The sequence below is a fragment of the Rattus norvegicus genome, chromosome X (assembly GCF_021556685.1).
Source record: "Rattus norvegicus strain SHRSP/BbbUtx chromosome X, alternate assembly SHRSP_T2T, whole genome shotgun sequence".
Classification (NCBI taxonomy): domain Eukaryota; kingdom Metazoa; phylum Chordata; class Mammalia; order Rodentia; family Muridae; genus Rattus; species Rattus norvegicus.
In genome coordinates, this window is record NC_141554.1 from 87585385 (window position 1) to 87611514 (window position 26130).

The 26130-nt window shown below is 36.1% G+C and overlaps 1 protein-coding gene across 2 annotated transcripts in view; it reads left to right on the plus strand.

The window, feature by feature from the left end:
* Nucleotides 1–26130, plus strand: part of Klhl4 (kelch-like family member 4) — a 295122-nt gene that overhangs the window by 54184 nt on the left and 214808 nt on the right.

The following is a 26130-nucleotide window of genomic DNA, read 5'->3' on the forward strand; positions in this document are numbered from 1 at the left end:
TGTGTGTCTGTCTGTCTGTCTGTCTGTCTGTGCATATGTGTGTGTAAACAAAAGTAGCTTAACTCTGTATGATTATATAAGTAGACATTACATGAAGGATTGTTACTCAGAATCATACTGTAACATAATTGTGTGCTCTACATCAAAATGTTTTATAAGATAATCAATTTATGTGAAAAATGTAAAATCAAATGATTTCTTCTTGCAGTTTAGGAACTTATGTAAAAAATAAACATTTTTACTTTTGATCATATAGATATGCTTCCTCAGGTTTTTCTTTTCTTCCTTTTTCCTCCCTCCCTTTATTCTTTACTTTTGTGATTAAAAAAACAAAACATTTACTTTTTATTTTATCTGTTTCAATGTTTTGCTTATATGTATGTCTGTGCAGTATATGCATGACTGTTACCTATGGAAGACAGAAAAGAGTAGAAAATTTCCCAAAACTGGAATTATAGATGACTGTGAGCTGCTGTGTTGGTGGCTAAGAATTGTGCTGAGTTCCTCAGGAAGAGCATCTGATGCTCATAATTGTTGAGCCATCTCTCTAACCTCCCTTTGTTATTTTAGAGATAATACTATGCAGTCCAGACTGTCATCGTGTAATAAAGCTGAATAAAGCACTCCCAGACTGGAGCAAATGACTGTGATGTGGGATCTAGAAGAGATGAGAAAGCTGCAAGTCCATTTATAGTAGGCATGAGTTCTCTGCTGTGCAGTGTGCCACAAGGTCAACCATAGGGGAGTTAGTAAAGGACTATATCAAATGACTTTTCAAAGATATGCAAGCTCCATATACAAAAAATTATAATAAAAGACATAGATATTAGAATTTATGTAAGAAGTAGAAGGATGACCTGAGTTTGTGAAATGAGAGTAGACAAAGCATGGAGAGAGAAAGTCCTGTATTTTGGGAATGGAGCAATTTAGTCTATAGGATGACAATTACTGAGAAATTATTTGTAATTTTCAATGACATTTTAAAAACATTTACATGTTTTACTTAGCATAATTCATACGAGGTCACTTTGTGTAAATATTAATGCCACCCCTACTATATGAATGTATCTGGATGAACATGAGCTCATCCTGCTGTGTCTAGAAGATAATGTTTCATACCAGTCCTCTTCAACTTCCACCTCTTCAATACTGTGATAGTATTTCTGCATTCTTTTTTTGCACTGATCCATGAGCTTTGTGGGAAAGCAGTATGATATAGATGTTTCATCAGTGGCCAAGCACTTCAAAGACACTTATTCTCTGTACATCAGCTAGTTGTGAGTCTCTTTGTTAACTACTATCCACTGAACAAAACAACTTGTCTGAGAGCTGCTCTAATTTATCTGTGTGGAAATATGAGTGTACAGGGCAAAATACCAAAGTTTCCACTTAGTAAAGTAATACCAGGAGGTTTACAACTGGGGCATATAACCTACTCAGCCACTATTGGTTCTTGGCTAAATTTATATTAGTTGGCATAGATTTTTATTGTGTGACATGTTCCTTAATTAAAAATATCTTGGTTACACTGACAACATTCAGTGCCACATTTGCACCCATGGGTATATCTTGCCATGCTGGCCATTATTATAGTTCTCAGGGTTCACAGCTTAGTAAGACTTGTGACGATATAATTTTTCTCCAGTAGCCTGCATGGCACCATTTGGAACTATAAATGCTAAGTAGCAAGAAAGAAGGATCCTGATGAGTAGCCAGTTTATTTTTTCCATACGCCGGGACTAATATATTTGCTGTCTTCTGCAAAACGATCTTATCATCAAGTGTTTTTGGGAAAACAAGGACAACGTAAATGGCCTGTACTGTTTGTAGGTCTCCACAACATGCTTTCCCAACAGATCAATGGAAGATGTCTCACAATTAACACTGTGGCTTTGCTTGTAACCTATGGAGCATTACCCACTGTTAGAGTACCTCCAATGAAAATGTTTTATATTCATATATAAAGAGATATGCATATATGTCTATATGAAGCTTTTACAATAGTAGTCCTCCATATGTTTCCCTCAAACATCCGCAGTATTTGTTACTTCACCCATAACCCCTCCTCTTTACTCTATCATCCCCCTTTCTGCTTGGAACTTCCTCTATTATTCCCCTCATATCACCTATCTTCTTTCATATCCAATACTTTAATGTCTCTCCTCTCCATTCTAGTTACCTTGATTTTCAAATACTCTAAATTATACACATAAATAAAAAAATATTTATTGTTAGAATCTTCACATAAAGGGGAACACATAACATTTGTCCTTCTGACTCTTTTTTACTTTACTCAAGTGTGTTTTCCAGATTTATTCATGTACCTGAAAACGTCATAATTTCATTTTTTCTTTTGGTCTTTTTGTTATTTAGTCGTTTTTTTTTTCAGAGTTGAGGACTGAACCTAGGGCCTTGCGCTTGCTAGGCAAGCACTCTACCACTGACCTAAATCCCCAACTCCCCTCATTTTTTCTTTATAGACGACTAAAATCTAATTGTGTATAGTTATCATATTTCCATTATACAGTCATCAGTTGTTGAGTATCTAGGTTTTTTACATATCCTAGCTATTGTGAATAGAGCCTTGAACTTGAAGGAACATGTACACCTGTGGTGGTTGGTTTGAATATGCTCTTTTTTTCCTGTCTCTATTTTTTTATTGTATATTTCTTTATCTATATTTCAAATGTTATTCCCTTTCCCAGTTTCCTGTCCATAAGCCCCGAATCCCATCCCCCTCCCTTTCTTCTATAAGGGTGTCCCCCACATCCAACCCCCCCGACATTCCCCAGAACTGGGGGTCCAACCTTGGCAGGACCACAGTCTTCTCCTTCCACTGGTGCCCCAACAAGGCTCTGCTACATATGCAGTTGGAGCCCAGGGTCAGTCCATGTATAGTCTTTGGGTAGTGGCTTAGTCCCTGGGAGTTCTGGTTGGTTGACATTGTTGCTCACATGGGGTTGCAAGTCCCTTCAGTTCTTTGAATCCTTTCCCTAATCCCTCCAACGGGGTTTCTGTTCTCAATTCAGTGGTCCTCTGGGAGTGTATCGAGTCATGCCAACCTCAAATTGAGATACAATAGAATTTTAAAGAGCAATTTTAATATATTAAGGTGAAGATTCAAAGCTACTCAGATTTAGAACATGAAGATAGACCACATATTAGTCAGTTTCTCTCATGTAATGTTCTAAAAGAAAAAAAATCCCATTTATATATGAAGAATAAAGTGCCTTATCAAGGAATATTAAAATAATTCTATACTTCTCAAATAATTATGTAGCATATCAGGGACTTTTCTGGTTAAATAGTTTAAATCTTTGAATGTATTACTTAGAATCAACGAAAGACCAATGGTGAAGCTGCAACTAATTAAAAAAAAAACAGTAAAAAGCACTGAGTTCAGAAACAATGCCTGGCCTCAAAATTATTTAATGTCACTTCTGTGGGAAGTACAGTAGTACAGTGGAAAATACTTTTCAGAAGTTTCCGTACAAACAAGAATATGTTTTTTGAGGGTAAAATGAATCATTTGTCAGCAAGTTACTGTGCAGATGAAAGGAAATGAATTAGAGAAGTGTATAAAAGTCTGTCACTATGTTCATTGATTGTTCATCACTATTATGTATATATTTATTTTTTAAAGTCCTGAGACATATTATAATATAAATTAATACTGTTTAAGTGCCTATATTGTGGAAGGCATGGGAATTTACATTTAAGCAACTTAATGCAATTTTATTTGAATGCATAATAAAATATTTAATATGATGATATTTACAACACACAACATTGCAATGTGAGTAGCATTATTACTTGTATAAAAGCCTAGTTTAATAATATTTGCTTTATTACTGATGGTCTTTTCATTTGTTATGGTAACATAAATACCAAGTCAAATAAAAGCAGAGGGAATTTAATTTCATGAAAATGAGGAAACTAGAAAACTCATTCTGTCTGTTATAAATGATGAGAATCAGTTCTTAAGTTAAAACTAATTGGAACATGAAACATCAAATAGATAGCTATTAAATAAAGTTTTATAATTTAAATAAAATTGTCTTATTTATATTGTTATCTAATATACTCAAAGAAATTATAAAATATTTTAAATATAAGGTACCTTAAAATAATTATTGTAAATATTTAGTCACTATGACACAGATCTTTCAGGTAGAAAAATATATGTAAGTACTCTTATCCTATGTTTTAAAAGAGACACTCATTTTTCTCTGTCTTTTTTCTCCAAAGCACTTTCCACAGTCTAAAAATGTATAGTCATTTGCACATAAGTTACAGAAATCTGATTTGCTGTTATTATAATCTATATAATATGTATTTCAGATAGGCCCTAGGAAAATATATATCTGTACAAACAGTTAAATGTTATTGTTTTTATTATTAATAATAAGGATAGAATTTAAAATAGTGAAAATATTTTACTATAAATTTACACTCAAACTCCTTGTTGTATGATTCTCTATGATTTGAGCACTCAGAACACATTTAGATAGCAATAAAATCACGTAGAAAAAATTAATGATATTAATTTTCCCATCATACTTACAAATAGGCATTTAAAGCACATCTTTCAGAAAACAAGTAAACTTCATTATAGAGTCGTCTTTTTTTTCATCCCGAATAGCCTATTAGTCTATTCTCAATAGACAGGCTTACTCTTTCAATTATGATAAGTTATTTGCATAAATGTAGTGAGTGGCAAATTATAGAACCAAATGCATAAGCATGACTTATTTATATCTTACCAATGTAATTAAGATTTATAAGTGTATATTAAAAAACTTTTGTTCACTTGAGAATTGTTCTATATTTAAAATAGAAACTAACATCAGACTGAACACCAGTATAATGCATACATATACCCTGCTAAACTTTTTAACCTTTTTATAAGTATTCAAAAGCTTGATAAGTATTTTAAAAAAAGCTTATAAGTAAATGTTCAAAAGCTTAAGTCTGGACAAAACTGGAAACTCTAGAAATAAAAACAATAGGACTGCAATAAATAAGAGAGGTTGATTGCTATCTTACAGTATGTTGAACAGAACATAACCACCATTATTAAACCTTAAGTTAATAAAATGCCTTTCTGATAATGGGCAGTGCTACGTTGTTCATTGATCCAATTATGCAAGAAATATATGCAATGAGAATGCAGAGATGAATTAGATGTAGGTTTTAAAATTGTTGAATGTTTCAGAACAAAAACAAAACATCCGTCATTCCTGTATTGCTATAAAATTCACCACCTCTGCATGCAAGGCACACTATTATTTATTATTTACAATGAACTATAGTCTTTTTACTTTGGGCAAGACTATTTCCTACTTTCATGACTTCTTTTGAAAGTGGAGAGTACAACCATTAATGCTTTATTTAAACAAAAGTCATGTATCTTAAAATTTAGATGTTAATTATAGGACATCTAGTACATACAGTCTTATTATTATTGTAGCAATACTTTTTTCACATTATCCCTAAGTTTTCAGAATTGATGTGCAAACTTCCTGTAGTGATTAAAACATTATTTTAATAATAACAGCTCAATTAAGGTACAATCTAAGTACTTCATACTTTTCTGATATATATATAGTATATATATATACTATATATACATATATACTTCAGAGACATTTGGTAATATTTCTGTTTTGACAATGTTTATTCATATATTATGCTTAATTTAAAATATTTAGATAGCATTTTATTTAATGTCATTTATATATGCAACAGAATACCTATCCTTTTATTTCCCCCTGACTCATTCCACATATTCTTCAACGTAGTCTATTACCAATTTCATGACTTTCTTTTTTTATTAATAATATTTTAATTTTATTTTTTATTGGATATTTCTTTATTTTCATTTCAATTGTTATTCCCTTTCCTGGGACTTTCTTAAAGCAACATGTTATAACTCCCTAAATCCATTTAGTGGGCCTATATGTAAATGAATGTGTGGCCATTTACTGGATAGTTGGAATCTTGGTTATATTTCCTTTAGACAACCCTCAACAGCCATTAGCTCCTCAGTAAAGTGTTGTGCCTGGAGAACATTTATACCATGTATGCCTAAATTTGGCTGGGTTGATCTTTGTAGGTATTGCGCAGGTAACTTCGGTTGCAACGAGTTCACAAGTGTAGTAGCAATGTTATGTACCAAGACCAGCATTTCACAGCACTCATCCAATCCTGCAACTCTCACATTCTTTTCATGTCCTGTTCCACGGCAATCCCTAAGCTTTGGTGATAGTGATTATAGGGAGGTAGTGGATATAGATATCTATTTCACTCAGAGATAAACACTCAGTCTCTAATTCTCTGAATTTGGACTAATCATACACCTCTTCATTGATTGCTGCCTACTGCAGAAAGTATTCTCTGACAGAGGTTGAAACATGCCAAGTCTATGAAGTAAACATAAATATTTAGAAACAATTATGACAGCATGTCCATTTAGAACAATAAAAATACCAGTTTCTCCCCTAGGGCATAAGGTCTCCCCTGCCATCAGCTTTGGAGTAGGATTATAGTACCAGCCATAAAAATCTCCTCCTGTGAAACAGGCTTAAATCTAATCAGAAAGTCATTGGTTACCCCATAATTCTTGTAGCACTATTACACTAATGAGACTATTTTGTCAAGCATTTCAGTATTGCAGCATGCAGGAACCTGTGCTGGGTAATTTATAATAGGTTTTCTCTGCTGTCAGCTTGACTATCACATTCTGGTACTATCAAAGCTAGCCAGAGGGGGGAAGTTTCCTGGTTTGTTTGAGATTTTTCTGTTATGTCCTGCTACCAAAGTATGCTGTGTTTTCAGCAATAGAGACTTACTATGTAAGGATGGGAAATAATCAAGGGTAATAACAAAGGCAATAGTGTGCGCTGTTTTGGAGACCTGTGGAATTCCCTGACCAATAACTTGGAATTAGACATGCCAAGTGAATCACATTTCATTTGATTTTCATTTAAAATTTCACCTACACTGAGAAGGACATTGTCATTCCATATTGCATAATTTTATTTGAATTATTGTTTTAGGTTTTATTTTGGAAGGAGCTTAATAATTAGTGGATATTCATAAAGATTTGCCATTTACCTATTTTTGGTAAACTCATCTACTCCTTCCCATCACTTAGCCTCCCATCTCCCCAACTTAATCCTTTAATCCTCAGTATTCTCCATTCTTCTTTCTTTTCACATGCTTAATATTATGCATTGAATTATTTTTAATTGAATTATTAAAGAGAAGACTTTGTTATTACTTTATATACTCCTTTCTCTGTGTTAGCCCTTCTTTTCACCTTCTAACTCTCCCCAAACTCATGCACCATGCTATATTTACATTTCTGTCCATCATATCACCTAGCTCTATTATCTACCGTCCTATAATGTATCTCCACAGAGACCCCTTTCTACTTTCCAGGCTTCCACTAGTCTTCCAAGTAAAAGACATAAAACAAAATATTGGAATCTAGAATTGACAAACGAACAAAACGTGACATCTGCTTTCTGGGCCTGAGTTGCCTTTCACAATGCATTTTTTGAATTACTATTTATTTACAAAGTTCAAGATTTTTCTTTACAGTAAAGTGATAGCATATTCTGTATATGTACCACTGTGTTCTTATCTGTTCATCCCTCAATGGGTACTTAGATTGATTTTATTTTCTATTTATTCTGAACAGAGCAGTAATTACGTGTATGTGCTTGTGTATCTGTAGCAGGAAAGAAAGTTCATAAAAGTGAAGCAGATATTTGCTTCTCAGGACTAGGATTTTTTAAACCTGTAATAATCCTTTAAAATACTCTTTAGCATATTCATGAATTGTGAAAAATACTTAAAACTTCAAAGATTGAAAAAAGAAACTTAATTAGTTGTGGTAAAGTAAAGCAGAGTAATCATAAATATTTATTTTCTATTGGATTCCACATCTTCCAAGTTCTAAAAGGACATTTATACCCAAGACATAGGGATACACAGAAGGGGGTTTGCATAATATTTGAGTATACAGAGCTTAGTAACCTATTGATTTAGTGTCAAAGTACACAAACATAAGTTGAAGAGTAAACGTTTATAAGTTTTTATAAATTTATAAAATTTTCAGTACTTTAAGAAACATTACAGCTTTTTAAACTTGGGTCTTTGAAAGATGATCTCATAAGAAGAGCACATTATAGAGAAAAGAGTTGTTAATATGTGGATGCCTGTCAATTCTCCATTAATATTTAGTAGTTCCTGTCTCTACCATCTTTAGGACCCCAATTGAATCACTGTGAAATTTATCTGCACTCTCCTGATGTAGCTTTATTTATTTACTTATTTTTGAAATTATAATATAACTATTCCTCACTTTCCTCTCTTCTTTTCAAACCACCCCATACATAGCTCCTTGCTATCTTTCAAATCCATCACCTCTTTTCAAGTAATTGTTTTTACACACACACACACACACACACACACACACACACACACACACACACACCACATATTCTATATAATCTGTTTGGCCTGTACAATGTTACTTTTACATCTGGGATAACAATTTTTACTGGATAACCAATTGGTATTCTCGCCCCGGTGAAGACTATTTTCCCTGCTCTTTGCATTTTTGAATTTCCTGTAGGTCTTTGTGCAAGACTGAGGCCTCAGGAGCTTTTCCCCACCCAGTTTGTTATCCCTTTGCTTTCCCTTGTTTCATCCATGTTAGGTGTGTTATTTTTAACTACTACTATCACGTGACGATTTATTTTTAAAATTTTAGGTATTAAAAATTTATTATGTTACTATTAAAATTATATACCTTGAACCTTTGAGATATCAATATTTATATGGCTCAATGTCTAAAGTGTTTTAATTCTATAAAAAGAATTATAAGAGTTAATATAACAAGTATTTTAAAATACTCTGAAAAGTGAATTAAAACTCTGATTCATATACTTGGTTATAGTAACAACGCAGATAAAAATATATACACTGAATTTACCATATTCTCATTCCCCTAGTGTCTAAATGTCTGCTTTCTCCCAATTACAAATGTACTATTTCTAGATATATAAAATATTATAAATTAATGGGTCCACAAAATACATATGCAACAATGCAGTATTTAGAAAAAATGTAGGGCTCCCAAACCCCATGGGAGAGAGAGCTTACCACCCATACTTGTGGGCAATCCTGAGACTGCAGGGCAGGAGCGACCACCACTTCTGCCCACCTTTGCCCAAATCCCTGGCCCAAGAGGAAACTTCATAGGGCCTTTGGGCACAGGAATATAGGGGAGGTAAAGCTGCAGGAGACATGTGGTCCAGATTACACCCAGATCTAAACAGACCCGGACAAACAGCTCCCTCCACCCAAATCCCATGGGAGGGAGAGCTAGACATTCAGAGGGGCAGACACACCTGGGAAACCAGAGGAGACTACTCTCTGCCCACATTTCTGACTCAAGAGGAAAACACCTAGCACCAATCAGAGCCCCCTGTGAAGAGGGACCCAGAAGTAGAAGCAGGCACTTGTGGTTTCTGCCTTCATGAAGAGATGAAACTCAATTCTGAGGAGCGATTTGAGGCCTGAGACGAGAGGTAAGACCAACTTTTCTGCTCCAAGTGACCTGCCTGGTGGACTCAGGACACAACCCTATAGGAACAGCTGAAGACCAGTAGACAGGAAAGACTACACGCCCGAAAGCAGAACACTCTGTTCCCATAACTGGCTGAAAGAGAACAGGAAAACAGGTCTACAGCACTCCTGACACACAGGCCTATAGCATAGTCAAGCCACTGTCAGAAATAGCAGAGCAAGGTAACACCAGAGACAACTTGACGGCGAGAGGTAAGCACAGGAACACAAGCAACAGAAACCAAGACTACATGGCATCATCAGAGCCCAATTCTCCCACCAAAATGAACACTGAACAACCAAACACACCAGAAAAGCAAGATCTGGATTTAAAATCACATTTGATCATGATGATGGAGGACTTTAAGAAAGATAGAAAGAATTCCCTTAGAGTAATGAAGGAAAACACAAGTTAACAAGTAGAAGAAGCCCTTAGAGAAGAAACACAAAAATCCCTGAAAGAATTACAGGAAAACACAATCAAACAGGTGAAGGAATTGAAAATGGAAGTAGAAACAATAAAGAAAGCACAAAGGGAGACAACACTGGATATAGAAAACCAAAGGAAGAGACAAGGAGACATAGATACAAGCATCACAAACAGAATTCAAGAGATAGAAGAGAGAATCTCAAGAGCAGAAGATTCCATAGAAATCGACTCAACTGTCAAAGATAATGTAAAGCTGAAAAGCTACTGGCCCAAAACATACAGGAAATCCAGGACTCAATGAGAAGATCAAACCTAAGGAAAATAGGTATAGAAGAGAGTGAAGACTCCCAACTCAAAGGGCCAGTAAATATCTTCAACAAAATCATAGAAGAAACTGCCCTAACCAAAAGAAAGAGATGTCCATAAACATACAAGAAGCCTACAGAACTCCACATAGATTGGATCAGAAAAGAAACTCCTCCAGTAACATAATAGTCAAAACACCAAATGCACCAAACAAAGAGAGGATATTAAAAGCAGTAAGGGAAAAAGGTCAAGTAACATGTAAAGGCAGACCTTTCAGAATTACACTAGACTTCTCCCTTTAGACTATGAAAGCCAGAAGATCCTGGACAGATGTCATACAGAATCTAAGAGAACACAAATGCCAGCCCATGTTACTGTATCCAAAAACTCTCAATTAACATAGATGGAGAAACCAACATATTCCACAATATCTTTCTACAAATCCAGCCCTACATAGGATAATAAATGCTAAAGCCCAACACAAGGAGATAAGGTAAACCCTAGAAAAAGCAAGAAACTAATCATTTTGCAGCAAAAGAAAGAGAAGACAGGCACACAAACATAATATCACCTCCAAATACGAAGATAACAGGAAGCAAAAATCATTATTTTTTAATATCTCTCACCATCAATAGACTCAATTCCTCAATAAAAAGACACAGGTTAAAAATCTTGTTATGTAATGAGAACCCAGCATTTTGCTCCCTACAGGAAACAGACCTCAGAGACAAAGTGACACTACTCAGAGTAAAAGGCTGGAAAACAAGTTTCCAAGCAAATGGTCTGAAGAAGCAAGCTGGAATAGCCATTCTAATATCAAAGAAAATCGACTTTCAACTAAAAGTCATCAAAAAAGATAAGGAAGGACACTTGATATTCATTAAAGAAAAAAATCCACCAAGATGAACTCTCAATCCTAAATATCTATGCTCAAATACAAGGGCACCTACATACATAAAAGAAACCTCACTGAAGATCAAAGCATACATTGTACCTCACACAATAATAATTGGAGATTTCAACACCACACTCTCACCAATGGACAGATCATAGAAACAGAAATTAAACAGAGACATAGACAGAATAACAGAAGTTTTGAACCAAAATGACTTAACAGATATTTATAGAACATTCTATCCTAAAACAAAACGATAAACGTTCTCACCACCTCATGGTACTTTCTCCAAAATTGACCATATATTGGCCACAAAACAGGCTTCAACAGATACAGAAATTTAGAAATAATCCCATGCGTCCTAGAAGACCACCACGGGCTAAAGCTGATCTGCAATAACAATAAGGAAAGAACGCCCACATATACATGGAAGTTGAACAATGCTCTACTCAGTGATTACCTGGTCAAGGAAGAAATAAAGAAAGAAATTAAAGACTTCTTAGAATTTAATGAAAATAAAGGTACAACATACCCAAACTTATGGGACACAATGAAACCTGTGCTAAGAGGAAAACTCATAGCTCTGAGTGCCTGCAGAAAGAAACAGTAAAGAGCATATGTCACCAGCTTGACAGCAAACCTAAAAGCTCTAGAACAAAAAGGAGCAAACACACCGAGGAGGAGTAGATGGTGGGAAATAATCAAACTCAGAGCTGAAATCAACCAAGTAGAAACAAAAAGGTCTATACAAAGAATCAACAGAACCAAAAGCTGGTTCTTTGAGAATATCAACAGGATAGATAATCCCTTAGACTAACCAGAGGTCACAGAGAGTGTGTTCAAATTAACAAAATCAGAAATAAAAAGGGAGACATAACAACAGAATCAGAGGAAAATCAAATAATCCTCAGATCTAACTTCAATAGCCTATATTCAACAAAACTTAAAAATCTGCAGGAAATGGACAATTTCCTAGACAGATACCAGGTACCGAAGTTAAATCAGGAACAGATAGGCCATTTAACAACCCCATAACTCCTAAAAAAGTAGAAGAAGTCATTAAAAGTCTCCCAAACAAAAAGACCCCAGGTCCAGGTGGGTTCAGTGCACAATTCTATCTGACCTTCATAGAAGGCCTCATAACAATTCTATCCAAACTACTCCACAAAATTGAAACAGATGGAGTGCTACCGAATTCCTTCTATGAAGCCACAATTACTCTTACACCTAAACCACACAAAGACCCGACAAATCAAGAGAACCTCAGACCAATTTCCCTTATGAATATCGAAGCAAAAATACTCAATAAAATTCTTGCAAACTGAATCCAAAGACACATCAAAACAATCATCCATCATGATCAAGTAGGCTTCATCCCAGGTATGCAGGGATGGTTTAATATACGTAAAACCAGCAGCATAATCCACTATATAAACAAACTGAAAGACAAGAACCACATGATCATTTCATTAGATGCTGAGAAAGCATTTGACAAAATTCAACACCCCTTCATGATAAAAGTCCTAGAAAGAACAGGAATTCAAGGCCCATACCTAAACATAGAAAAAGCCATATACAGCAAAACAGTAACTAACATTAAACTAAATGGAGAGAAACTTGAAGCAATCCCACTAAAATCAGGGACTAGACAAGGCTGCCCACTCTCTCCCTACTTATTCAGTATAATTCTCCAAGTCCTAGCCAGAGCAATCAGACAACAAAAGGAGATCAAAGGGATACAGATTGGAAAGGAAGAAGTCAAAATATCACTATTTGCAGATAATTTGATAATATATTTAAGTGATTCCAAAAGTTCAACCAGAGAACTACTAAACCTGATAAACACCTTCAGCAAAGTGACTGGGTATAAAATTAACTCAAATAGCCTTTCTCTACACAAAAGATAAATGAGCTGAGAAAGAAACTACGGAAAGGACACCACTCATAATAGTCCCAAATAATATAAAATACCTCGGTGTAACTTTAACCAAGTCAGTGAAAGATCTGTAAGATAAGAACTTCAAGCCTCTGAAGCAAGAAATTGAGGAAGATCTCAGAAGATGGAAAGATCTCCCATGCTCATGGATTGGCAGCTTTACTATGGTAAAAATGGCCATTTTACCAAAAGTGATCTACAAATTCAATGCAATCCCCATCAAAATTCCAATCAAATTCTTCATACAGTAAGACAGAACAATTTGCAAATTCATCTGGAATAACAAGAAAACCCAGAATAGCTAAAACTATCCTCAACTATAAAAAGACTTCCAGTGGAATCACTATCCTTGAGCTCAAGCAGTATTACAGAGCAATAGTGATAAAAACTTTATGGTATTCATACAGAGACAGGGAGATAGACCAGTGGAACAGAACTGAAGACCTAGAAGTGAACCCACACACCTATGGTCACTTGATTTTTTGACAAAGGAGTCAAAACCATCCAATGGAAAAAAGATAGCATTTTCAGCAAATGGTAATGGTTCAACTGGAGTTTAGCATGTAGAATGCAGATCGAACCATTCTTATCACCCTGTACAAAGCTTAAGTCCAAGTGGATCAAGGGCCTCCACATCAAACCAGTTATACTCAAACTAATAGAAGAAAAAGTGGGGAAGAATCTCGAACACATGGGCACTGGAGAAAATTTCCTGAACAAAACACCAATGTTTATGCTCTAAGATTAAGAATCGACATATGGGATCTCATAATACTACAAAGCTTCTGTAAGGCAAAGGACACTGTTGTTAGGACAAAAGGGCAACCAACAGATTGGGAGAAGATCTTCACCAATCCTACAACTGATAGAGGGCTTATATCCAAAATAGACAAAGAACTCAAGAAGTTAGACCGCAGGGAGACAAATAACCCTATTAAAAGATGGGGTTCAGAGCTAAACAAAGAATTCACATTTGAGGAATGTCGAATGGCTGAGAAACACCTAAAGAAATGTTCAACTTCTTTAGTCATAAGGGAAATGCAAATCAAAACAACCCTGAGATTCCACCTCACACCAGTCACAATGGCTAAGATCAAAAACTCCAGTTACAGCAGATGCTGGTGAAGATGTGGAGCAAGAGGAACATCCCTCCTCTGTTGATGGAATTGCAGACTGGTACAACCATTCTGGAAATCAGTCTGGAGGTTCCTCAGAAAATTGGACATTGAACTGCCTGAGTTCCCAGCTATAACTCTCTTGGGCTTATACCCAAAAGATGTCCCAACATATAACAAAGACACATGCTCGACGATGTTCATAGGAGCCTTATTTTTAATAGCTAGAAGCTGGAAAGAACCCAGATGCCCTTTAACAGAGGAATGGATACAGAAAATGTGGTACATCTACACAGTGGAATACTACTCAGCTATCAAAAACAATGATCCCAAATCCTTGAATTACCCTAGATGCACAGAACACATGAAACTCAAGAAGGATGACCAAAATGCGAATGGTTCACTCCTTCTTTTAAAAGGGAACAAGAATACCCTTGGGAGGGCATAGGGACATAGGGAAGGCAAAGTTTAGAACAGAGGCAGAAGGAATGCCTATTCAGAGCCTTTCCCACATGTGACCCATACATATACAGCCACCAAACTAGGTAAGATGGATGAAGCAAAGCATTGCAGGCTGACAGGAACTGGATGTAGATCTCTCCTGAGAGACAGAGCCAGAATATATCAAATACATAGGTGAATGCCCATAGCAAACCACGGAACTGAGAACGGGACCCCCGTTGAAGGAATCAGAGAAAGGACTGGAAGAGCTTGAAGGGGTTTGAGACCCCATATGAACAACAATGCCAACCAACCAGAGCTTCCAGGGACTAAGCCACTACCCAAAGACCATACATGGACTGACCCTGGGTTCCAACTCATAGGTAGCAATGAATAGCCTAATAAGGGCACGAATGGTAGGGGAAGCCCTTGATCCTGCCAAGGCTGGACCCCCAGTGAATGGGATTCTTGGGGGAGAGGGCAATGATCCGGTGAATATGAGGAGGGGAACACCCATATAGAATGAAGGGGGAGTGGCTAGGGATGTTGGCCTGGATACTGAGAAAGGGAATAACGTTTGAAATGTAAAGAAAAAATACCGAATTTAATAAAGATGGAAAAAATTATAGGTTTTCAACCCCATAGGAAGAACAACAGTATCACCCCACCAGATCCCCCAGAGCTCCCAGAGACTAACCCACTAACCAAAGAATACACATGGAGGAACCCATGGCTCCAGCCACATATGTAGCTGACAGGATGACCTTATTGAGTATCAGTGAGAGGAGAGGCCCTTGGCTCTGTGAAGGCCCAGCATCCCAATGTAGTGGAATGCCAGGACTTGGAGATGGGAGGGAGTACATGGGTGGGGGAACACTCTCATAGAGGCAGGTCGGGGGGAGGATAGGGGGATTCCAGAGGGGAAATCAGGAAACGGGATAACATTTGAAATGTAAGTAAAGGAAATATCTAATTTTTTTACAAAAAGGAAAAAAATGTAGGTGAATAAGAGAAAATAGCATGTAGTAAATAAACATCATTTTTAGCAGAATTTGTTTATATTGAGTTTAACAAAGTAACTCAACTATGGAAAATTAAAAGAAAATCTTGTTTTTAACTTACTGAACCTTGTTTCCCTCATGTTATTGAATTATGCTAAGTATTATTTAAGGACTTGAAATTTTATAATGAGGTGCTAGAAAGCTTACAGAACACAGTTGTGAGTCATATATTTGAAAGGTTGCAGTATTAGTGCTCGATATGTGATTGTATTTTCAATGTGATTGATTTATAAATTTTCTCCATAACTGCTTTTTCAAACTGTGTGTTTTACAAACCAAGTTCTAAAAGCTTCTATAGTTCAAATAACCTTTTAATTCCTTTCTGGCCCTTCATTCATGATATCCAATGAATTTACAGTTAGTAAAGAAAATAAGACAACCTTTTAAAACCACAAAAATTAGCACTTTCTGATATAATTATGAATAAAATTCCCTGGTGAAAAGTCAGTGAACACATTAATAATTGGCTAGTGTATTTAAAGTGTTTTCAAGAGGATAGTTTGAAATTCTTGAATGACAGTTTAGACAAAGATTTACTGCATAGGATATATGTTTGGGAACTAGCCTTTGATTGCCTGTTCCCTGAAATAACAAAGCTGGTTAGCAAAGAACAATGGGAGCACAGAATATTGTTGACAGTGGAAACAAAACAGTATCATGAGATTTTCCACAGTATGGTGGAATGTTATCTAATGATAGAATTTCACACCATTCTTTCCTTGAACAAACACATCTGTGAAAAAGCTTAGAATAGTAAATGCATATGCTAGAATTGTACGGGTAAGTTTTATTTGGGCATATCACTTTTAGATGAGATAAATTTTAAAAGCTTCTTAGATTAATTGAATAATTTTAGATGTAATGTAAACATATACAACTACGGAGCAATATTCATTAATCCAGTAGTTTATTGTTTATTTACTACATATATCAGACTCTACACTGTAAATGTGTACATAAAAAATGAATGAAAAGACAGTTTATATTTTAAACTGATTTATAATTTTATGTAGACCCAGTAGAGCATACTTGACTGCAGATTGGTTGTTTTCTTCAATCTAATAAAATCTAATGACTGCTTCTGTTACTAAGTACACTGGTATTTCAAATCGTGTGTGTGTTTTTTTGTGTATGTGTGTGTGTTTGTGTGTGTGTGTTTGTGTGTGTGTGTTTGTGTGTGTGTGTGTGTGAGATAGAGAGAGACAGAGACAGAGACAGAGACAGGGAGAATATCAATGTGTGGCTCTGGCTATTCAGAAAACACTTTATTGACAAGACTACCTTCAGTCTTGTGGCTACCCTTTCATATCAGCAACTCTATACTAGGATTACAGGCATGTACCACCATGTCTAGTAATCTTTCTTAAAGATATATTGTTTCTAGAGTCAACTCATGAAATATGTTGTATGTAAATGATTGCTATGTTCAGAATCAGTTTTCTTATGCTTTGTGTGTATGTATGTATGTATGTTTGTGTGCATGCATATGTATATGTATGCATTGTGGGGGGTAAACCTGTATGTGTGTGTCTGTATGTGTTGTTTACATGGACATACAATGATGCATGTATGAAAATCATTGAACAACTGTCCAGAATTGGTTCTTTCTTTCTATCATGTAAGTACTGGGGACCAAACTCAGATCATTAGACCTGTCAGCAAGCACCTTTAGCCACTGAACCATCATACAAGTCTTTCATACACCTTTAAATGAAATTTCTTAAGTTTTTTGTTTGTATTTACTTCCTTCTTCCTTTGTTGGACTTCGAAACATTTTCTATTTTACTAACAAAATAATTTTTTTTCCAGAGCTGGGGACCGAACCCAGGGCCTTGCGCTTCCTAGGCAAGCGCTCTACCACTGAGCTAAATCCCCAACCCCCAAAATATTTTTTTAATCTTCTCTCATATATTACATCCTGACAGCAGTTTCCTGTCCCTCTCCTCATCTCCTCTCTCCCCCAGATCCACTTCTTTCCACCTTCCCTCAGAAAAGAATGGCATCCCTGAGATATTATCCAAACACAGCATTAAAAAAAATACAATAAGGCCATACACATACCATCACATCAAGACTGAGCAAGGCCACTGAGTAGGGGGGAAAGGGGCTCTAAGAGTAGGTGAAAATTCAGGGACAGCCCCTGCTCCCTGTTGTGTATTATAAAAAGATAAGAGAGGAAGGGTTATGTTTGGTGGAGGCATGGTATGGTATGGGGGAAAGGGGTACCTCTGTGGGCCCATGCTAAGCCATCCCTTTCCCCTCTGAGGTACCAATGGTGTTTTTTTTGTCTATCAGAAAACTAGAAATCAATTTACATCAATCACATGATGGTATAGTATAGAATAGAGTTTATTCAGGGATTGAGGAAGGGGTAGGGGAAAAGTCAGAGATGGGCTTATAGAGACAGAGGGGAGAGGGGAATACAGATTGATAGGGTAAGGAGCTAGAGCAAGAGAGTAAAAGAGTGAGGATGGGGCAAGCATCTCCCTTTATAATGAGTCAGGCATACCTGGCTATTGCCAGATAACTGCTGGGAGGAGTCTAGACTAAATGCCAACACGTCCAATGTTAGAATTTTCACAAGAACACCAAGCAACTCAGCCATAGCATGCATGCATATATATATATATATATATATATATATATATATATATATATATATATATATATATATATATATATATATATATATAGAGAGAGAGAGAGAATACCAATAGCACAGGCACTAAGATCAACAATTAATAAAAGGGACCTTATGAAAATGAAAACAAGCTTCTTTCTGTAAAGAAAAAAATACCAAAAATGGACAAAATACCAGACCACAAACGGGAAAAGATCTTTCACAACTCCACATTTGACAGAGGGCTAATATCCAAAATATTTGAAGAACTCAAGAAACTAAACATTCAAATAATCCAACTTAATGGAGTATAGACCTAAACCGAGAAATCTCAGCCGAAGAAACTCAAATGGCTGGCAAATACTTAAATGTTTAACATCCTTAGCCATGAGGGAAATTCAAATCAAAATGACTTTGGGGTGCCATCTTAAACCTGTCAGAATGGCTATGATAAAAAACTTGTGACAACTCACGCTGGAATGCAAGGATGTGGAGCAAAGGGAACAATACTCTATTGCTGGTGGGACTGCAAAAGTGTGTAACCACTTGGAAAGTCATATGGTGTTTTTTTCAGAAAATTAGAAATCAATCTACAGCAAGAACCTCCTATACCACTCCTGGATATATAACCAAAGGATGCTTCACTATACCACAAAATACTTACTCAACTATATTCATAGCAGCTTTATGTATAGTAACCCAAAACTGAATAGTTCTTTTTTTTAAGAAAGACTCCCTCAAGTTCTAGGGGACAATCAGGGAGGTGAAAGAATATTATCAAAATATACTGTATGAAAATCTTAAATAATAAAAAAAACATAAAGTGAAGAAATATCTTATATATCTTTCATCACATTTACTCATAGTTTTGTTCTTCAGGCCTGCATTTTAGTGTCAAATTTGTATGTTAACATTGATAGAAGCACAATACTGGATAGTTTTGACACCACAGAACACAGTCTACTGCCTCTATAGTACAATATTCATCCTGGACATTGATACTGACATCTAGAGACTACTGTGTCATTTTTATTCCTATAAGTTTTCCATACCAGACAGTAGTAATATCTTCCTTAGGGTTAGATTTTTTTTAAGCCATATAAATTTCTGGAGATTTCATACAGGTTTTTAACTTTATGTTTGGTATCATGTAATGACTCAATGAAACTGATCATCTACTGTGAGTCATAAAGCTTTTATTCTCTGTTTGAATTTATTTCACATGAAGCAGCTATAAACATTCATGTACAGAATTTTGTTTAGGCAAAGTTTTCTTTTATGTGTGAGTAATATTCAAAAATGTAGTTTCATAGTCACATTGTACATATATTTTAAGATAGATAAGAAACAACCAAACAGGTTTTCAGAGTCATTAAACAATCAATTTTACATTCTCACCAGCAGTCTGTATGTGATCTAGTTTCTTAACTTCATGGCCAGTATATAGTATAGTCACCTTTCTCTTAATTTTCAATATTCTAATAGGTGTGTAGTATTATGTTTTTGAGAGTCTAATTTGTATTTGCAAAACAATCTTATGACATTGAATAGCTTTTTGTCTGCTTAATTGATATCAGATATAATTCTTGTGATATTTTCAAATTCATTGATGGTGCCTACACAAATTTATAAAATATGATATAACGTATTTGTAAAGGGATTTTAACCCATCCATATACTTATTCTGGCAATGGATCATAGTCAAAGATCTAGGCTTTTGATCTGGCTAGAATAAAGACATGCCCTTAGTACATACCTTTAACCCTTCTGGCTAGAATACAGACATGCCTTTAGTAATACCTTTAATCGCAAATCATGATGTCTAATTGAGGAGCAGACAAATCAGAGAAAGATTTGACCGAATTAGTCAGAGATAGGATACTCATAACTCTCACAAAGACAGCACAGAGTAGTGCAGGTAAGAGAGTTCAGTGCAGGTCAGTGTAGTTCAGTTGAATGCAGTTGAGTTCAGCTGAATTTGTGCAGTTCCTTTCAGTTCCAATTTTTTTTGTGGAGTTCAGAGGCAGATTTTTCCAAATGGAGTTATTCAGTTAGAAGCTGAGAGAATCCAATTTGGATCAATCATCTTGGAGAGAAGTTTGAGACAGCAGATGAGTTGAACCAGCCAGCCAGAGTTCAGAAAGAGCTAGAGGGGGTTAATTTATTCTGCAGTAAGCATTAGAAGCTGAAACATTTTAGGTTTAGGTTAGCAGATGGAGGTTGGAAACTGTAGCCTATAATGTCCAGGCTTGCAAAACATTAGATTATATGGAGGCTAGAAGTTTCCAGGCCTAGGCATAGGAATAGTTAGAAACACTGTGTGCTCAGCCCAAGCCATGTTTTTACACAGCTTGCATACTGCTCTCATCACATCTCTTCATCAAGGAAATAAAAGAAACATTTAAAATTTCAATAGATGTATACAATGTGTAATGATTAGATGAATACAACTGGCTCATCTGGTGTCTCATATGCTATTTGTGTTGTAAATATTTAAAAATTACCATATTCACATTACTGAAATTAATTATTGTCTGAAGTAGTTATCCTCTTAGAATATCAGCGGCTTTCTCTCTCATTCAACTGTTTTTGTACATGTTATCAGTTTTTTTCACTGCACATTTTTGTATGATGGGAAGGATCCAATAAACACTATTCTATTTTCCTTTTTTAATTGAATATTTTCTTTATTTACATTTCAAATGTTATTCCCTTCCTGGTTTCCCCTCTGGCAACACCCTATTCCATTCCTCCCACTCCCTGCCTCCATGAGGGAGCTCCGCCACCCACCCACTCCTTCCTGCCTCCCACACTGGGATTCCTTTACACTGGGCCATGAGCCTTCACAGGACCAAGGGCTCCTCTCATTGAAGCCCAACAAGGCCCATCCTCTGCTACATATGCAGTTGGAGACATGGGTTGCTCCATGTGTACTCTTTGGTTGGTGGTTTAGTCCCTGGGACCTCTGGGATGTCTGGTTGGTTGATATTGTTGTTCTTTCTATGAGATTGCAAACCCCATCTGTTACTTCAGTCCTTTCTCTACCTCCTCCACTGGGGAACCCATTCTCAGTCCAATGGTTGGCTTGAGCATCTGCCTCTGTATTTGTAAGACTCTGGCAGTGCCTCTCAGGGGACAGCTATATCAGGCTCCTGTCAGCATGCACCTCTTGGCATCCTCAATAGTGACTGGGTATGGTAACTGCATGTGGGATGGATCCCCATGTATGGCAGTCTCTGGATGGCCTTTCCTTCAGTCTCTGCTCCACACTTTGTCTCCATATTTCCTCCTGTGAGTATTTTGTTCCCCCTTCTAAGAAGTACTGAAGCATTTGTATAGGGTGAACTTCAGCTTTGAGACAAAAGAAACGACAGGTAGTATTTAGCTTTCTACACCTGTCTTATTTCACTTAGCATCCATGTTGTGACAAGTACAGAACATTTTTGTGACTAAATAATACTTTAACTTTATATATATATATATACATATATATACATATATATAATACACATTATATGTATATATCATGTATTTTTTTCCTATTCATTGGGATGCTCTTTTTGTGAAATATTATATCATGAACTCTTCTAATATCCTAAATAAATTGTTGATATACTTTTATAATTTTTAAAGAAGACAACTTTATTCCTTGGTAGTACAAATACATTTCTGTTTAATATCTTTATTTGGTCATTGGTCTTTGTTATGTGAATTGTGAAAATGATTAAAAACTTTATTTGATTTTTTTGCTGAGCTTCAGTTAGAGTTCCTTTGCTATTATATACATGTAAGTTTATTAAGTTACCAATACAAATTTTACCACTCTTTTTTAAAAACATTTTTTTAAAGATTTATTCATTTATTATATATAAGTACACTGTAGCTGTCTTCAGAGAAACCAGAAGAGGGCATCGGATCTCTTTACAGATGGTTGTGAGCCACCATGTGGTTGCTGGGAATTGAACTCAGGACCTCTGGAAGAGTAGTCGGGTGCTCTTAACCACTGAGCCATCTCTCCAGCCCCCAAATTTTACCACTCTTATCATTAAATGAAGAGTGTAAGGGACATCTCATCTTCCTCTTTCAAACTGAAAAGTCCTGAAAGTTGAAAGGTTTGTTGTTGTTGTTGTTGTTGTTGTTGTTTTTACTGTTTTGTTTTGTTTTCTCATCATCACTGTCAGTTGTCAAACTTTTGTTTTACTGTTGATTTTTTTAATTTTGTTTAATTTATTTATTCTTCTTTCATGCAAAATACAGCCCAATCAAAGCCTCTCCTCCCAATACCTCCCTTCTCTCTTCTCAAGATCCACTGCTTCTCTGTTTCTGTTATGAAATGGGCAGGCCTTTTATTGATAGTCACACAAATTGTCGTAACAAAATGTAATAAAACTAGGCAGAAAACCTTATATCAAGGCTGAACAAGGTAATGCTGTAGAAGAAAAACAGTCCCAAGAGTAGGCAAAAGAGTCAGAGATATCCGAGCTTTCACTATTAGTAGTGAAGCAAAAATCCCAATCTAACGAGCCACAGCATGTATGCAGAGGGCCTTCTGTAGACCCATGCAGGTTCTGTGGTTTCAACTTCAGTCTTTGTGAGCCCCTATGAACACTGCTTAGTTGATATTGTGGGCTGTGTACTCCTGGTGTCTTTGACCCCTCTGGCTCCTAAAATCTTTTCTCCTCCCCATCTTCTGCACAGCTTCACAGATACTCCTAATATTTGGCTTTGAGTCTCTGTATCTATCCCTATCAGTTGTTGGAGGAAGCCTCTCTGATGAAAATTGTGCTAGGTGAAAGATCCCCGAAGGGAGACCCTTACTCAGGTCTCGGGAAGTTGCGGACCCCAGACAGAAAGAGACCATCTTAGATGTAATACGCAAAGGCGAGGTTTATTACGAAGATCTATTACAGAGATCTCTGGGCTGACACGTATCCCATGCAGGAGACAGAGGTGTCGACCCCGAATGGCTGGGAGAAGGGCTATTTAAAGGAGGAAGTCACAAGCCCCAGGAGATGAGGGGATGTCAAAAAGAAATACCAAAAATGTCACAAGGGGAAACTTTCAAAGTCACAAGATTGTTCTTAAGACTCTAGGGTTTAAATGAGGGGAAAGGTCAAGCTCTCATTCTCCTGAGAACAAATCTTGATTGTTGTTTAGGGTAAATGTTTGTCAGAGTTGATTAGGCATCTGCATCTGAAACACATCTGGTTAGGCTTGGCTGGTGGTTTTCTGGAATACTCTCTGCAGGACACAATGGTTGGAGGGCACAATGGGGGCTTAAACAAACATCACAGGGGCAGAACAGAACCCATTACTCATTTACTCATCTCCGGTGATAAGCAAAGTGTTAGTGAGTCTGTACCAGTTCTCCTGCATTTTTAACAATCTGTCTTCCTGAGTCAGATCCTGTTGCTGAGTTTTGAGCTAATTTAAAACCCCATCTCTCACTAGGCACTGATCCTATGAATATAAAAGATTATCATTAGGATTCATTTCATTAAGTTTTGTGTCAGTCATGTTTGATCTATACTTTTTAAGAGCAATTCTCTGTATTCAATATCCTATTTCCCTTTCTGGTACAACTTTTGCAAATGTCTTCTCATACTGAGTGCCTTTCTTCAATCAGCCTTATCCCATGGATATTTGTCTTGTGTAGTTTTTGTTTGCTTGTTTGAGAGACTGCCTTATAATTTGCCTAAGGTAGATTGGAACTCATTTTGTAGCCCACATTTGTTTCAAAATCCCATGAATCCTCCTGATTTGGCTTTCCATATGATTGGATTATGTGCATGACACAATAGGAATAGCTTGTCATGAAAAATTTGATTTTTTGTGTGAGAATTTTACACTGGGTACTGCATCTACATCAATCCTACCCCCTCCCATTACTTTTATGGCCAATCTCTTCCCTCCCAAATTCATGATTCATGAAATCTTATTCCTTAGTTATTAATGTGTAACACACACACACACACACACACACACAAACAAACATATACACACACATACTCACAAACATACACATGCACACACAATGTATTTTCAACCACTGAGTCCATTTATTGTTGCTCATATGTACACCTAACAAGGGCTGACCACTTAGAGTGGAAATTCACTGTGGTAGCTTGTTTCTGGAGCAGACAGATTTTCCCTCTCTCTAAAGGACTATCTACCTGTATTTCTTCATCTAGTAAATTTAGTTAAATTTCCTTCATCCATGTTGGCATATTTGTTTGTGTCATGACAGTATTTTTCAACTATCCACATTGTTGTGATGTGCTGGGTTCATCGAATGTTCATCACTCTGTCATGTCTAAAGGACTATTCAGTAGGCTTTCTGCTTCTCTGGCTCTTATAATCATTTCATCCCTGGTATTTTTCCTGAGTGGTTAGTAATAAAGGGTGCATTAAAAATGTTTCAGTTAAAGTTAGGCATTCCACCGTCACTTATTTTATACATGTTGACTAGTTGTAACTGTGTTCAATATATTCATCTGTTGCAAGAAAAAGCTCCTCCTTATGAAGTGAAAACTCCACATATCTGTGAGCATAAAAATAGGTATTTAGAATATCCTTAGAAATTGCATTAATTTAGAAAAATGGCAATAAATAGGTTCTCCTCAAGGGCCTATAACCTCTCTAGTTCTGAGTAGATGGATAGGTTTCCAACACTAGTTTGGCATGAATTCCCTCCTATTGAGTTGTCCTAAGTCCTATTAGACAAGTATATTAATATAACGGTGATTTCTACAGGTGAATAGATTGCTGTGAAATAGAATCTGGTTTGATTTTAAAAGCTCTATATTGTTCCTCAACACATACTTATTATCCCTCTATGCTTCTTGCATGTCATGCAATAAAAAGCTTTCCTTTATGATGCTCTTTGTCAGCATATATCATTGTTTTTATTTATTTGGTACTTCAAACATGTATTTGATTCTTTGTCTCTCATGCAACATATTGTTGGTGGGTTATTATGTTACAATTTATTCTTCTTATTGTTTCACTTAACTCTCCTAGTGGCATTTGTACTTCCACAAGGTGCCATGAGGGTCATTATCTTTTATCTACTTCTACTCACAAGACATTCTTAAGCATCTTTTGTAAGGTTGCTTTGATAACCATGAATTCCCATAATTTTTGATTGTCTGGAAAGATCTTTATTTCAAAATAAATTATATAAATAGCCTTGCTGGCTATAGTAATTTTGGCTGTCATCCAAAGGACACCCCAAGCACTCTTAAGGGGCAGGCCCACTAACTTTCTCCAAAATGATAGTCTTGGCTCATCTCAAGCTGGGTTATAAAAAGACTGATAGACAACAGCTGTTGTTGTCATTTGGATAACAAAGTTTTAGGCAGTTGCTTTTTCCCTTGGAGAATCTGTTTTTCTTCCCCAAATAAAGATCATAGAGTCCCTTAGTGTCATCCAATAAGAATGTTAGACCTTCAAGGACTTGGATCAAAGTAAAAAATATGTGTTATTTTTTTTCTTTTTTTTAAGAGGGTCTGTTTGTTGCACTTTACCATGGAATATTTGTTTTTCTTTTTGATACCTCATTAGTAAAACCAGTAGGTATACTTTAAAACAAAAACAAAAACAAAACAAAACTAATGGAGGAGATGTAAATCCTCACAGGCAGCATTCCTAAGGAACCTGTGAAACAGGTTTTCTGACTGCCAAATGA